This window comes from Chiloscyllium plagiosum, unplaced genomic scaffold (assembly GCF_037043375.1).
Source record: "Chiloscyllium plagiosum isolate Xiang-an unplaced genomic scaffold, Cpla_swu_hap1 HiC_scaffold_14, whole genome shotgun sequence".
Taxonomy (NCBI): domain Eukaryota; kingdom Metazoa; phylum Chordata; class Chondrichthyes; order Orectolobiformes; family Hemiscylliidae; genus Chiloscyllium; species Chiloscyllium plagiosum.
In genome coordinates this window covers 117474667-117491118 of record NW_028270152.1, presented here as the reverse complement: position 1 = coordinate 117491118, position 16452 = coordinate 117474667, and the positions used below count along the sequence as shown (strand labels likewise).

The following is a 16452-nucleotide window of genomic DNA, read 5'->3' as shown; positions in this document are numbered from 1 at the left end:
ATCTTAATGGGATTGTATTATAGAGTCTCTCCCAATAGTCAGCGGGGAATTGAGACACAATTTTACCAGGCGACCTCAGTTATCTGTAAGAATATTATGGATGCAATGATAAGGGGTTTTAACTTTACCAACATAGCCTCGGAGTGCTGTCGTATTAAGGGCTTGGATGGAAAGGTATTTGTTCAGTGTGTACGAGAACATTTCAGAATCAGTTTGTAGGATGTACCTACTAGAGAAGGAACAAAACCTGACCTGTTTCTTTATTCATTCACAGGATGAGGCTGTCACTGGCTCGGCCAGCATTTATTGCTGCGTTTACCCAGAGGGCAGTTAAGAGTCAACCACGTTGCTATAGGTCTGGAGTCCCATGCAGACCAGGCCAGGTAAGGATGGCATTTTCCTTCCCTAAAGGTCATTAGTGAACCACATTGGTTTTTCCAACAATTGACAGTGGAATCCTTGTTGTCACTAGATTATTTTTTCCAGATATTTATTGAATTCACTTTCCAAAACCTGCCGTGATGGGATTCAAACCCGGGTCCCCAGAACCTTATCTGGGTCTCTGGATTAACTGTCTAGCGATAATTTCACTCCGTCATCACTGCCTCTTAGGAAATGAGGCAGGGTGAGTGACTGAGGTATCAGTGGGGCAGCGCATCAGCACCAAAGATCCCACAGTATTGTGGCTCAGTGGTTAGCGCTGCTTCCTCAGCACCAGGGACCTGGGTTTGATTCCAGCCTCGGGCAACTGTCTGTGTTGGAGTTGGTACATTCTCCCCAGTGCTGAAAATGTGTTGCTGGAAAAGCGCAGCAGGTCAGGCAGCATCCAAGGAACAGGAGAATCGACGTTTCGGGCATAGGCCCTTCTTCCCATAGTGTCCAGATGCAGTATATGAGGTTTTGGGATGTGCAGGCAAATCTCTGCTTGATGTGAAAAGATCCTTTTGGGAACTTAGACAGATGTCAGAGGGAGGTGTGGCCGCATGTTTTACATCTCCCATGGCAGCAAGGGAGGGTCAAGGATGTGGAGCGTGGGTTGGTGGGAGGGTGTGGACCGAACAAGGAAGGCGCAGCGGGAATGGTCTCTGCGGAACGCAGATAAAGGTGGGGAGGGAAATATGTCTCTGGTGGTGGGGTACGACTTTAGGTCGCAGAAATGACAGAGGTTAATGTGCTGTATCTGGAGATTAGTGGGGTGGAAGGTGAAGACCGCAGGGTTATATTCTTTATTATGGCTGGAGGGGTGGGGTAAATGCGGAGGTGCGGGAAGTGGAGGGTATGTGTTGATCAAGTCAGAGGAAATTTACAGTCCGTGAAGTAGGCCTTTCTGGGATGTCCTGGAATAGAATCCAAAGAGATTAAACAAATATATGACCGACAAAAGATTAGCTGGACCAGAGAATAGGACCCCTTAAAGGTCAACAAGGCTGTCTATGGAACCACAGGGAGTGGGAAAGATATGCAAATATTTCAAGTCATTTTTACTGGAGAAGTATATGGAAGCTCGAGAGTTTGGAGAAATCAACAGTGATAACTTGAAAAGTGTCCATATTACAGAGGAGGTGGTACTGGATGTCTTAAATCGCATCAAGGTGGATAAAGCCCTGGAAAATGATCAGGTGTATTCTGGAACTTTCTGGAAATCTGGTGGTGATTGTTGGGCCTCTCCTGAGGTAAAAGTGAGGTCTGCAGATGCTGGAGATCAGAGCTGAAAATGTTTTGCTGGAAAAGCGCAGCAGGTCAGGCAGCATCCAGGGAACAGGAGAATCGACGTTTCGGGCATAAGCCCTTCCTGAAGAAGGGCTTATGCCCGAAACGTCGATTCTCCTGTTCCCTGGATGCTGCCTGACCTGCTGCGCTTTTCCAGCAACACATTTCCAGCTCTCCTGTGGTATTTGTATCGTTGATAGCGACAGGTGAGGTGCCATTATTTTAAAAAACTGGTAAGGAGAGGCCATGGATCAAGAGAACAGTGAGCCTGAAGTCAGTGGCAGGCAAGTTGTTGGAAGGGATTCTGAGGGACAGGATATCCATCTATTTTGGAAAGGTAAGGAATGACAGGGAGAGTCAATGTGGCTTTGTACATGCACAATTGTGTCTCACTAACTTGACTGAATGTTTTGAAGTGACAAAGAAAATTGATTACTCCAGGCGGTGAACGTTGTTTATATGGACATTCAACAAGGTTCCACAAAGCAGACTGGTTAGCAGGGTTAGATAACATGGCATGCAGGGAGAGCAAGCCATTACAAAACTGCCTTGAAGGTAGGAGACAGAGGATGATGATGGAGGGTTGCTTTGCGGACTGGAGGCCTGTGAGGAGCGATGTGCTGCAAGGATGGATATTGGGCCCTTAAATAAATGACTTGGATGTGACTATATGAGGTATGGTCAGTAGGTTTACAGAAGACACCAAAATTGGAGGTGTCGTGGACAGTGAAGAAGGTTAGTTCAGAATACAACAGGATCTTGATCAGATAGGCCACTGGGGCGAGGAATGGCAGACGGAGTTCAATTTAGATAAATGTGAGCTGTTGTATTTTGGAAAGGCAAATCAGGGCAGGACTTATACACTTAATGGTAAAGTCCTGGGGAACATTGCTGAACAAAGAGACCTTGGAGTGCAGGTTCATAGTTCCTTGAAAGTAGAGTCACAGGTAGCCGGGGTAGTGAATGCAGCATTTGGTACCTCCCCCCCCCCCCCCCCGTTATTGGTCAATGCATTGAATGCAGCTGTTGTGACGTCATATTGTGGCTGGACAGGGCACTGATTAAAGCCCTTCTGGAATTCTGTTTTCAGTTCCAATCTCCCCGTTCTTGGAATAATGTTGAGAAACTTGAAAGGGTTCAGAAAATATTTGCAAGGATTTTGCCAGGGTTGGACGGTTTGAGCTATTGGAAAAGGCTTAATAGATTGGGACTATTTTCCCTGGAGAGTTGGAGGCTGAGAGGTGATCTTATAAAATCATGAAGGGCATGGATAAGGTGAGCAGTCAGGGACTTTTTCCCAAGTTCGTTGGGTCCAGACCTAGATGGTACAGGCTTAAGGTGAGATGGAAAAGATGTAAAAGGGATCTAAGGTGCATCTTATTCATGTTGAGGGCATTGCAAGTATGGAATGAACTGCCAGAGGAAGGGGTGGAGGCTAGTACAATTGCAGCATTTAAAAGGCATCTGATTGGGTACATGAAGAGGAAGGTTTTAGAGGGATAAGGGTGAACCGCTGGCAAATGGGACTTCATTAACACACTCCGTTATTGGTCAATGCATTGAATACAGAAGCTGGGACTTCATACTGTGGCTGGACAGGACGTTGATTAAGCCACTTCTGGAATTCCGTTTTCAGTTTGAATTTCCCCGTTCTGGGAAGGATGTTGTGAAACCTGAAAAGGTTTGGACAAGATTTACAAAAACGTTGCCAGGATTGGAGGATTTGTCCTACAGGGAGAGGCTGAATAGGCTGGGGCTATTTTATCTGGAGAGTCAAAGACTGAGAGGTGACTTCATGGAGATTTATAAAATCATGAGGGGCGTGGATAAGGTGAGCAGCTGGCGTCCTTTTCCCTCAGGTTAGGTGCGTCCAAAACGAGAGCACTTGGGTTGAAGTTGAGAGGGCAAAGATTTAAAAGGGATATAAGTGGCAACGTTTTCAAGCTGAGTGTGGTGTGTGTATGGGAGGGGCTACCAGATGAAGTAGTGGAGGCTGATCAAATCACAACATTTAAAAGGCTTCCAATTGGGTACATGAATAAGAAGGGTTTCGATGGATACAGGCCAATAGATGGTAAATGGGAATCCATTAGTTTAGGATTCCTTGTTGGCACGGACGAATTGGACCGAAGGTCTGTTTCTTTGATCTTAATAAATTAAGATGCATTCCTCTATTTGGTGGAGAGCTAGCTGAAGCACAGATAATTATCCTTGGAGCTGAGAAGGTGAAGCAGTGATTTCGATCTGGTGCAGATTAGGTTCCAAGATCTTGAATTTGCAGAGAGAGAGAGGGATTGTTAACACTGTCACAATTTTTAGTAACTACTTTCAAGTAATTGGCAAATAATACAAGGTGAAAATGTGAACACTATTTTACTCAGTAAGTTCTGAGCACCTGGAACAGTCTGAACGACACAGATTCAGCAGGTATTCTGAAGCAGACTTGGAATTTACTTTTTAAGGAAAGATTTGGGGGGCTGTGGGCACATGGGAGGGGACTTGGGACAGACTTGCAGCATCTCCAGAGGGAGAGAGTACAGCCCCAATGGGCTGAATAGCCCCCAGCCCCTGTGCTCTGTGATACTGCCCCATTCACTGTGAATTATGAAGCTCATCCCAGGGCAGAGAGAGCGATTAGCCCTCCACTCTCATCACAATGGGGCCCGGCTGATTGATGGCAGCTCTAGACCAATGGGAGGAGAGTCTGTGTGGTCCTGCAGCCAATGGGATTGAATGAGGGGTGTGGCCAGCAAGACAACACCTGTCCATGAGCTGTGCAGGTGCAGTGTCACTGTTTGGGGTTGGGAGAGACAGCAGAGACTGGGACAGAGGCTGTTGGACCTGAATTACAAACTCCCGGTAAATTAAAACCAAAAGAACTGCGGAAGATGTAAATCAGAAACAACAACCAGGAGGTTATGGAAAAGCTCAGCAGGTCTGGCAGCATCTGTGAAGAGAAATGAGAGTTAAAGTTTAAGATCCGGTGTCCCTTCCACAGAACAGATGTTACTGAGAATAAAAGTCAGTTTATGTGCAGAAAATAGTGTGGGGGAAGGATAAAAGGAGTAAAGGATAGGTGGGGATAGAGTGAGAAGAACAGTTGGATAAAGGATAACCATCTGGCTGGGGGAGGGTGACTAGCTGTTAATGGAGACCGTTAGTGGCTTACCATAGGTAATGTGTAATGGCAGGCTGTGAGAACAAGGCCTGGTGTGTGGGGTAGGGGGCTACGACATGACATTGTTAACCTATGGTTAGCCACTAACTGTCTCCATTGTAAGCTGTTGCCCACCTATATCACTCCACAATTGAAGCTGCCGAGGACACAAACCTTTGGAATATCCTCCCGAACCCCCTCTGTCCGCCTTAAAGATGTATCTAAAAATCGTTCTCTTTAATCAACGTTTCCATCATTCATGAAGCATTTTTGGAGATTTGTCAGTGTGAAAGGCTCCATACAATGCAGGTAGTTGTTGTTATTGTCTGACATCAGGAGAAACAGGGATGAGCCCTCTCTTTCTTACACCTGATGAACAACAGCAAAAGCAGGAAGCACTGAGCATGCTCCAGCGCACAATGGGCCTCGGATTATTGATGTCAGCGCAGGACCAATAAGAGTGGGGGAACGGGGGCTAGAGGTGCTAGTTGGGCCTTCAACCAATCGGAGTGAATGAGGGGCGGGACTATACTCAACCACGTGATAAACTTCACTGACAGCACAGTGTTGTTGTGGCCAAGGCATTGGCAATGTGTGAAGGTGCAGGGCAGGGGAAATGAAAGACATATTGACCAGGAAGAGGAGGAAATTTTCATGGTATGGGATGAGAGGTTTTACAGAACTTAGTGCACATTCTAAAACGCAAATTTGAAAATCCCAAATTCTGCACCATTTTCCCTCCCTATAATGCTTTTTGCACTCCCTGAAATATCAACTGTGTGTTTCTCCCTCCACAGATACCAATGATCAGTGCCAAAGCCCCATTGCCTGTGGAGAAGGTGATGTTTGACTTCCTTGTGCAGCTGCAGTTCGTGTGGTGAAGGTGCTCCCACAATGTGTTTGGGTAAGAGCTGTTTTAGATTATTCACTCAGCGACAGTGAAGAGTTCACAATGTATGTGCAAATCATCAACAGTTTGTTTTTTTTATCATGTTTATAATTCCACAGAAATACTATTGAGAACTTCTGACATAAGGCCACAGATGGGGATATTAGGTCAGGTGATCAAAAGAGTTGCCAAATAAGCAGGTTTTCAGGAATACCTTAAAGGAGGAAAGCAGGTCTGAGGGCGTTCGGGTGGGAATTCCAGACCGTGTTGCCTTGGCAACAGTAGAAACAGCCAGACAGGTGAAGCAATGAATAAACACATCGTTGGGAGTCTGAAAGAAAATGAGCTGTCGGGGTCTCACAGGTTGTGTGGTTGGCCAGGAGTGTGTTTGGATAATGAAGTCTGGAGATAACACAGGGATAGACGAGTATTTCAGTAAATGAGCTGAGACTAGGGTGGAGTTGGGTGATGTCACGAATGTAGGAATAGTGCTTTTTGAGTTGGGCTGCTCCTCCTCTTCATCACTCCCCCTTCCCAATTCACAGATATTGTTCCTTGTTCTATCTGTCTGTCTTTTCTGGTTATGTCCTTCTCTCCCATTCTGCTGCAAACTAATATTTGACCCCACCGTTGTTGGAAAAACCTGCTCCATCCCAACTCTCCCTTTCCTTTCTTAATTCCTTGTATTTGGTGTCCCTTAAGGATCTCTCCTCGGTCCCTCCTGTTTCTCATCTACATACTTCCAGGAGGTGACATTGTCCAAAATCACCGTGTTAGGTTTCACATGTACACTGACAATGCCCAGCTCTCCCTCACCATCATCGCTCTCCATTACTCAGTTATCAAACTGCTCATCACACTCCCACTACGCGATTGGCTGCAATTTCCTGCAAAGGAACGTTGCAATGGTTAAAGCCATTGTCTTCAGTTGCTATTACAAATTACTTTCCCTTATTGCTGAGCCCCTCCCGCCCACTGGGAACTATCTGAGACAGAACCGCACCCTTCACAATATTGCTCTCATATCTGACCCCAAGATGACCTTCTGATCAGACATCTACACAATCACAAACACCAGGAATTTCAAACTCTTAAAATGTTGCTTATCTCCACCTCACCCCAGCTCCATTGCTACTGAAACCCCTGACCTGTGTCAGTGTTGCCTTAAACTTGACGAATCCAAAACAGAACCCGTGATTCCGTGAGTGACCCAGAATCTGGTTCCAAACTCCCTCATGATGGGAAACATCCGCTCAGTATTTACCCTGTCAAACCCCTTAAGAATCCTACATGTTACAATGCGATCACCTCTTATTCTTCCCAAATCCAGTAAGTAGAGACCCAATTTCTTCAGCCTTTTCTTAAAAGATAATCCCTGCAAACCAGGGTTCATCCCAGTCAATTTTCTGTGAAATGCCTCTGATGAAATGACACATTTCCTTAAATAAAGGGACCAAAACATCTGTCATTACTCCAGATATGGTCTCCGTCGCACTTTATAAAGTTACTCTCGGGTATATACTCCAAACAACTCCGTTTAAACTTGCACAGATTTTGTTGGAAATGCTCAGCAGGTCATGCAACATCTGTGAAGGAAAAATCAGTTAAAGTTTCGGGTCTGGTCACCCTTCCTCAGATACGTTAACTCTAATTTCTTTTCACAGATGCTGCTAGACCTGCTGAGCCTTTCCAGAAACTTCTGTTTCTCTTCCTGGTTTACAGCATCTTCAGTTGTTTCGGTTTTCATATCCTTTAAACTTGCCGTCTCTCCTCTAGAATTTGTCATTTCCACCTTGGAAAAAAGATTCATATTTGTTTGGTCTCCCCTACCCTGGGAAAAAAGAAACCATGACTAGTCACCCTATCATTGCTCCTCATAATTTTATAAAGTTCGATAAAGCCACCTAAAATGTCCAGTGCTGCAGGGAAATAGCCTCAGTCTATTCAGCCTCTCCCTATGGTTCAAATGTTCCAATAGTGGTAACACCCTGGAAAAACTTTTCTGAACTCTTGCAAGTTTCCCAACATCTTTCCTATAGCAGGGAGACTGGAATTGAAAGCAGTATGGGATTCCAAAAGTGGCCGAGCCGATCAACTGTACAACCGAAACATGATCTCCCAACTCCGATACTCAACGCACTGCCCAAAAACAGCTAGCATACCGCACACCACCTTCACTGACCTGTCTACCTTCAACCCCACTTTCAAGGAACTATCCACCCACACTGCATGGTCTGTTTGTCTGTCAACACTTCCCACGAACTTGTCATTAGGAGGTTGAGTCCTATTCTGGTAACATCTTTCTGAAATCAGGGAGACCACAATTGAATGCAGTATTCTAAAACTGGCCTCACCAATGCCCTACTCAGCCACAACATGACCTCCTAATCCCTATACTCAGTGATAGAATCCCTACAGTGTGGAAGCAGGCCTTTCGGCCCATGAGACCATACCAACCATCGGAACAGCATTCCACCCTAACTCTGTAACCTACCATTACCCAAAGCTAATCCAGCTAACCTGCATGTCTTTGGATTTGTGGGCGGAAATTAAGAGCACCCAGAGGAAGCCCACGCAGACACACAGGGAGAATGTGCAAACACCACACAGAGAGTGGAATCGAATCGAATCAACACATTCCATTCAATGTTCGTGTCCCAAATGCCACTTTCAGCACCTGATCTCCCTGAAACTCTACTTTCCAAGAACTATACAGTTGTTCTGAGCCCTCCAGAGGGAATTAAGGTGAGGAGGAGAAAACAGGAACAGGGTTGAGTTTTAGATCTATAAAATAACTCTCCATCTTCCCCCTCTGCTCCCCCCGTCTCTCCCGCTCTGTCTGCTCCCCCCCCCCCCCTCCGTCTCCCCCCACTCTGTCCGTCCCTCCCCTCTGTCGGCCTGTTCTACCACCCCACCCCCGTCGGCGTGTTCCCCCTTTCTGTCATCCTCCCCCCGTTCCCCCTGTCTGTTCCCCTCCTCTCTAATCCCACTTTCTGTCCCCACCCGTCTCTGTGCCGCCCTCTCTGTCACCCCCCTCTTTCCCCAGCCATTTCTGTCTCACCCCTCTCGATCCATACACCCCCTGTCTGCCTACCCTCCCTCCCAGTCCCCTAGTTCCGTACTCCCCCACTGCAGGGCAAATATCTTGTCTATTTACCGTATCCATGCCCAGCCTGATTTTAAAAATCTCTTTCAGGTCACCATTCAGCCTCTCACGCTCCAGGGAAAACAGCCTATCCAACCCTGGCAACATGCTATCATTCTTTTCTGATCTCTTTAAAGGTTAAGAACATCCATCTGATAGGAAGGAGAACAGAATGATATGGAATATTGATTCAGCAACTTTTGTAATGTCCTGTACAGCCGCAATATGACCTTCCAACCCCTATACTCCATGCTCTGACCAGTAAAGACAAGCAGACCAACTGTTGCCTTCACCATCCTAATTACTTGCTTACTCTACTGTCAAGGAACTATGAACCTGCACTCCAAGGACTCTTTATTTAGCAGCACTCCCCAGGAACTTGCTATTAACTGTATAAATCCTGCTAAAGTTTGCTTTTCCAAAATGCAGCAGCTCGCATTTTTCTAAACTGAACTCCTGAGTCTATTCACCCATCTGATCCAGATCCCCTTGTACTCTGAGGTAATCTTTTCACTGTCTACTACACCTCCCATTTTGGTGTCACCTGCAAACGTACTTACAATACCTCTTATGTTCACATCCAAATCATGGATATAAATGGCGAAAAGTAGTGGATCCAGCACCGATCCTTGTGACACTCCACTAGTCACAAGCCTCCAGCCTGAAAAGCACCCTCTGCCTTCTACCTTCGGGCCAGTTCTGTACTCCATGCGATCTAACCTTGCTGACCAGTCTCCCATGAGGAACCTTGTCAAACACGTTACTTAAGTCTATGTAGACCATATCCATGCTCTGACCTCAGCAATCCTCTTTGTTACTTCTTCAACAAAACTGAGTCAAATTCATGAGATATGATTTCCCATGCACAAAGCTGTTATTAGTATCCAGGATTTAACTCTGTACATTGGGGTCTGCGTTGCCCAGTTATAGGTGTTAATATTCTGGATGAAGTTCAAGTACACCAGCATTTTGTCAGTGAGTCTGTATTGAGTCTTGTTAATGTCACCAATACAGGTGAGTTCCTTTTGAAAGGCAGTGCCTGTATCGCTTGCCCACCTGGAAATAATGTAAGTGTCCTTACCTCTGGACTAGGAGGATCAGGCTCAGAGTTGAGTAACAGCATCTTTGAAGAGGCTGATTAGTAAACCTGCCCAAGCCACCAGGCCATACTGTCTCCCAGCTGTCCTTGCCTGAGCCTCCAAACAGAACCTTCCTGTAGTTTCTGTCCTGTCAGACTCTCCCATTACTTAGTTTGTCCAGTATCCCCTCCTGCTGCTGCACTGATCCTGTCCCTCACTGACCTGTCCATCCCTCAGTGTCCTCCGCATTCATTCATTGTTAACAATCCCATTGACCCAGTCCTCCAGCCCCGCCCCTTCCCGTCGATAGAGACGGCTCAGTGGTTAGCACTGCTGCCTCACAGCACCAGGTACCCAGGTTCGATTCCGGCCACGGCGACTGTCTGTGTGGAGTTTGCGCATTCTCACCGTGTCTGAGCGGGTTTCCTCCGGGTGCTCCGGTTTCCTCCCACAATCCAAAGATGCCCAAGTCAGGTGAATTGGCCATTCTAAATTGCCCATAGTATTAGTTACATTAGTTAGGGGAAATGGGTCGGTCTGGACTTGTTTGGCCGAAGGACCTGTTTCCATACTGTAGGGATTCTGATATATTGGGCAGCAGCTGCTGTCAATCACCCGGACTCCTGTATGATCGGGAGCACGTGCTGTAGGAGGGGAGACCAATGCATGGGTGCAGTGCTGGCAACTGTGGGAGTATGCGCAGTATAGGTCAGTGCCTGGGAAGGAGGCTGTGGGTGTGAGGGATTAATCTATCATTAGCAGCTTCATCCCTCTTGGAGCAGGACCCAGAGGAATGGCCCTTTTCTTGCTACCCTGACATGTGATCAGACTATCAGTGGTGCAGCGTTTTGCAGAAAGTTATCAGAACTCTTTTGTGAAGATTCAGGGTTGTTATGGAAAGGGACAAGGATGGGTCTGCAATTAGAATTCTAATTTGGCTCATTTTAGTAAGGTGGGTCTTGGCCAGAGTGTGCAGGAAACAGTGTATGCAGGATGGTTCTCATCAGGAGCTAGGAAACTGAATTCGAAGAGAGAGTGTGTGAGAACTGGGTGTGGAGGAAAGGAGTGGGGGATTGGTTTGGATTTCAGTTCACAGAAGAGAGAAATTGTGAGACTGAGGTTTAAAGCTTTGGGGGAACAAGGAAACGACAGTTTAATCTACAATTGTCTTATGAATGTCCATCCTGTATTAACAGTGGTAACTTGGGTGCTCTGTTGTAAGGTACTGAAAGGGTGGATTTGCGGATGAGAAATACAAATTGACCTTCATGTTCAGATGTGATAGTTACTTGATCCGTGCCGATCTGCATATCATTGGCCTTTTCATCTGGAAGGAAAGGTGTGCACTCTGTCCGTGGGCGAATATTCCAAATCTCAGTGTGACTGCAAAAGTACTGAGACACAGCCAAGTCCATGTCAGCATGGTGAGTGTGGAGAGAGGTTTCATTTGTTTTTGAAAGTCTGGAAAATCATGGCACATTTCCCAGGAACAATTAAGCCACAACTTTGCTTTGTAGAAGGAGAAGTCTTTAATTAACCATACAACCAGAAAGACACAAGGATACCTGCACCATGGGAAGCACTATGAAAACGGGATTGTTGTAAAGGAGTTCATTCTCGATCATGGATTATAATCCATTGGCATTGTCACGTCGGTTCCAGCGCCGTGGGGAAATACTTGAAATATGATGAATGTAATGTTGGTTTCAGTTATTAAACTGTAAAAGGTGCAGAACAATTTACAAGGATGTTGCCAGGGCTCAGGGGTCTGAGTTATAGGGAGAGGTTGGACAAGTGAGGATTTATGTTTAGAGCAGGGGAAACTGAGGGGGCTCTTTTCAAGAAGTGTATAAGACTATGAGAGGCATGGAAAAGGTGAATGCACTCAGTCTTTTTCCCAGGAACTCAAGGATTGGACGGATTGATTGGATCAGTTCAAGGTTAGAGGAGAAAGAATAAAAGGGAAGCTGAGGGGCAACTGTTTTACACAGAGAGTGATATGTATATGAAATGAGCTGCCAGTGCAAGTGGTTGAGGCAGGAACACTCACAACAGGTAAAAGACATTTGGACAAATACATGGATTGGAAAGGGTCAGAAGCAAATGGGCCAAGTGCAGGGAAATGGGGTTAGTGTGAATGAACATTCAGGTCGGCATGGGCCAGTTTGTACCAAAGGGCCTGTCTCTGCTGTCGGCTTCTATGACTCTAAGTGCATCTGCTATTTCTCCCATTAACTCTGTTGGTATCCTGGGATGTATTCCATGAGGGCAATGAGACTTGTGTACCTTTAGCTCCATTAGCTTGCCCAGCACTAACTCTTTCACGATAATGGTTATTATCTAGGTCCTCACCTTCCTCAGTCTCCTTATCAATTACTGGCATGTTCTTCGTATCCTCCACTGTGAAGACTGACTGCTGTGTACCCATATTCCTGAACCCTGCTGGATAGGAATAACTGGGCACAGAACTCTGAGAGGTCTTCTTTGAGTCTTTATTGATGAGACATGGCAGTTACCTGGATAGTGTACATGCAGAACACCTCCAGGCAGCATCAGGTAACTCCCCGCCTGTCCGATATGCCGCTCCCATTCTTGTACCTTTGTGGTTTGGGACTTTGAATAGAGACTGTCTCTCAGTATTATCTCCATGGCAACGGCAGTTAGAAAGTCGAGTTCAGCTCAGCACTTTGTGGTTAAACCACACGCACTTCCCCCACGCTCCCGTGGCTCCCTCAAGTATCTGACAGGTGCTTCAGTTTCAGGGGGTATCTATCAGGATTCTCATGTGGAGGAGCCGGTATTGGGGTGCGGTGAACAAACTTATAAATCACACAACACCAGGTTATAGTCCAACAGGTTTATTTGGAAGAACAAGCTTTTTGGGGTGTGCTGTGATTTGTAACTTGATCAGGATTATCTCTATGGTAACAGGGAAGTGCTTCAACAATTGCAGAGACCATATGTTCCCCACACAATAGGTTCCCCTCTAGCAGTGTAAACTACTATTCTGGCCCTGGGGATAGGTATTAATCACTTTTCTCCGCCAATCCCATCTAGCTTTCTGTTGATCTTTAAAGTTTTTCTAATCTCCTTGGTCTTTGGCAATTTGTATGCATTTTATTTCAGTTTGATAGACTCTCTTATTTCGTGGGTAAAAGCAATGACTGCAGATGCTGGAAACCAGATTCTGGATCAATGGTGCTGGAAGAGCACAGCAATTCAGGCAGCATCGAGGAGCTTCAGCAAAATCGACGTTTCGGGCAAAAGCCCTTCATCAGGAATCATGAAGGGCTTTTGCCCGAAACGGCGATTTTGCTGAAGCTTCTCTTATTTTCTGAGCCACCCATGGCAGATTATTCCTTTTCCTACAGTCCTTCCTTTTCCCTGATATATTCTTTTGCTGAGCACTTCAAAAAATTGCTTTGATATTCCCGCACAGTCCGTCAACTTTCCCACCGGAAAGTCTTTGTTTCCAGTCTACATTAGCCAACTCCTGCCTCATCCTATTGTAGTCTCCTTTTGTTTAAGCACAGGATCTTGGGAGCGGATCTAATCTTCCAGCTTTCCATCTGTGTTCTAAGTTCAATCAGAATTATCAGAAGTCTTTTATCAGATTACGAGGGGAGGCGATGTTTCCTGGGTGTTTTGGTTTTAATTGTCAGTGACCTTGGCTTTGTAATAAAGTACAGGATATATATTCACAACAGCGTGCCAATGTACGACACAATCTAAAACCATAAATCACAGTCTCCCCTCAGTTTAAAATGGCAAAATCATTATCTCCTACACATTTCCACACTATCTAAGCTTGGAATGCTAATCCACCTGACTATCTGTCATTTTCCGAAAATCTCCTTTGGTGAAGGTGGTGATTTTTGGATTCAGCTTTCCAGTTATTACCGTAAGAAGATAAGCACTGGGCACAGGAGAACCAGCCCCACCATTTAATACGGTGATGATTGAGCTCACATCGGTCTCAGCTGGATTTTCCCACCTGCTCTCTCTCACCCTTCATCTCATTGCAAATTCAACATCTGTATCTCTTCATTAAATTGGCTCATTGTCCTGGCATCCACCGCATTTTGAATAGGGAATTCCACAGATTCGCAACACATCGAGATAAGTACATTCTTCCTCATGAGAATAGAATAGAGTCTCTATAGTGCAGGAACAGAGTCTCTATAGTGCAGAAACAGAGTATTCATCCATCGAGTCCACACCAACCCTATGATGATCATCCCATTCAGACCCACTCGTTCCCTGTAACATTGCATTTCCCATGGCTAATTCTCTAACCGGCACGTGCATGGACACTGTTAGCGATTTAGCATGGGAAATCCACCTAACCTGCGCATCTTTGGACTGTGTGAGGAAACTGGAGAACTGCACGAAACCATGCAAACATGGGGAGAATGTGTAAACTCCACACAGTCGCCTAAGGTCCCTGACGCTGTGAGGCAGCAGTGCTAGCCACTGAGCCATCGCTTCTTAAATCCTACTGCGCCTTAATAACCTCCCTATCCCCCAATTGGCTGAATCTATGTTCCTTACGTCAGAAATCAGGTTGTCTAAGCAGATGTCTCAGTAAATCCCAGTGACAGCCCACATGTCCCGTATGTCTGAATGGGGATCCGATACACAACATCCTCCATCCCACACTTTTCATTCATGTTCCAGAGACAGGGCTCCAGTGCCTGCATGAGGACTGCAACTCCCAAATTCCGAGGCAGGGACCACACGTCTGTGGGGAAACCTGGCACTGCACAGGTACAGAATGTTGGTGAGTTTTGGAACATGTGCTTTGGGGTAACTATTGGAAAGTATTTCACACTGTGATTGTCTGGAGGAGGAACGTATTTGCTTGTAGTATTGATCTGTTGGAGGATCAAAGTGTCACCACACCTACATGGGACCAAATTACATTCCCAACTTGTCATAACACTGGAATCAACCAATGATAAACAAAGGATGTCACCCATTTTCCCAGACTGCAGGTTCCTGTTCTGTCCAGGATCTGCCACCTCCTTCTGTTTCCTTTTGATTCATTCTGCTGTTACATTATTGACTAGCAGCAACTGAGGGAAAGGAAGTGAACCCAGAAAGGGTGAAGAGTCCAACCAGGGACGGGAAGTGGTGGCATAGACCTGTTTATCAACAATTCCATGAGAATGGGGAGGGTGTATCTTAGGGGGTAGTAGAGTCAGAATGGTGGGAGAGAGTAAGTGGGCTGGAGGCTTACAGCTTTGGGGGAAGAAAGGGGAAAAAGATATTCCAGAGAAACGAGAATTGTCTGTTCTGAATTTCTAATCTGTACATATTCCTTTATACAGGGTGTTAGATAGTGAAGATTTGCAGACTGAAATCTCAACATCATGTGCCGATCGTGATTAAGTTAACCAGAATTTGAAGAACCAAAGATGGAGAATCACTCGGCCAAAATCCTGCAACACTCTCCCTCCCAGCATTGTCGGTCTCTCTGTGCCAAATGGACTGTGAATGGTACAAGACAGCAGCTCACTACCATCTTCTGAAGGGTAACTAGAGATGGGGAATAAATGCCGGCTGAGCCAGTGATGCCCATATCCTGGAAATGGTTTCTATCTCTAGTTGCTGAAACCCAATTGATGTGACTGCAGGATGAAGAGGGACGCTGAGTGCATCCTCCAGGAGGCAGCACCATCACATTACCCCTGCCTACACCAACACAGTAACAAAACAACGCCACTGGAACAAAATGCAGTGAAGCCAAAGAAGGTCTTAGATATAGTTCTTTGAGGTAAATTCATGAAAGGGGATTGGAACACAACAGGATCAGGACATTGAGCTTCATGGCTAGCTGTTTCCCTTTGAATGGTGGAGCAGGATTGAAAGGCCGAATGGCCTACTGCTGCCATCTCCCAGGTAGGTAAATAGCTATGGAGCCCGGGTAGAAAGAAGTCGGCAGGGCAGGGATTCTCCAGGAGATTGCACCTCCACATCAGTTTTCAGTGAGGGATGGTTTGATGGATTTTATTTAACATTTGTCTTTAACACAAGGTTTATGAATTTGGTTTTAAAATATTGTAGCTATTTATTCCACAATAAATAAAACTAAAAGAAAAGAAATGAAACTATCTGAATATGACAGTTTTTAAAAATTTCAAACGCACTGTAAAACAAAATCCTGTCTATTCCCGGACACCATCACTTTCCAGTTACTTAAACTCCAGGGAAGTATTCCCTCCCTATCTGAACCTTTGGTTTGATTGAACTGCTTTTGAGTTCTCCTTCTGTGAGCTGTGAAGTGTTCTTTTTCCCCCCATTTCTCCTACCCAGAAGTGTTATCTCACACAGCTGGGCAACATTCCCACGTTCATCATTACACCATTTTGGGTTTTGTTATTATATAATTACCAGCAGTAATCCACCCGTGTAACCAATTGAATATTTACAAACAAAGCCCATTACGGCAAAGCAAACCATTACAAATGAC

The 16452-nt window shown here is 45.6% G+C and overlaps 1 long non-coding RNA gene across 2 annotated transcripts in view; it reads left to right on the top strand.

Moving 5' to 3' along the window:
- Positions 1 to 16241, top strand: part of LOC148148167 (uncharacterized) — a 36692-nt gene extending 20451 nt beyond the window's left edge. For both annotated transcript variants that reach the window (XR_015759327.1, XR_015759328.1), the window contains exons 3-5: positions 275 to 383; positions 5665 to 5771; positions 15311 to 16241. This is a non-coding gene — a long non-coding RNA (uncharacterized LOC148148167). The remainder of the gene's footprint in view (positions 1 to 274; positions 384 to 5664; positions 5772 to 15310) is intronic.
- The last annotated feature ends 211 nt before the right edge of the window (positions 16242 to 16452 follow it).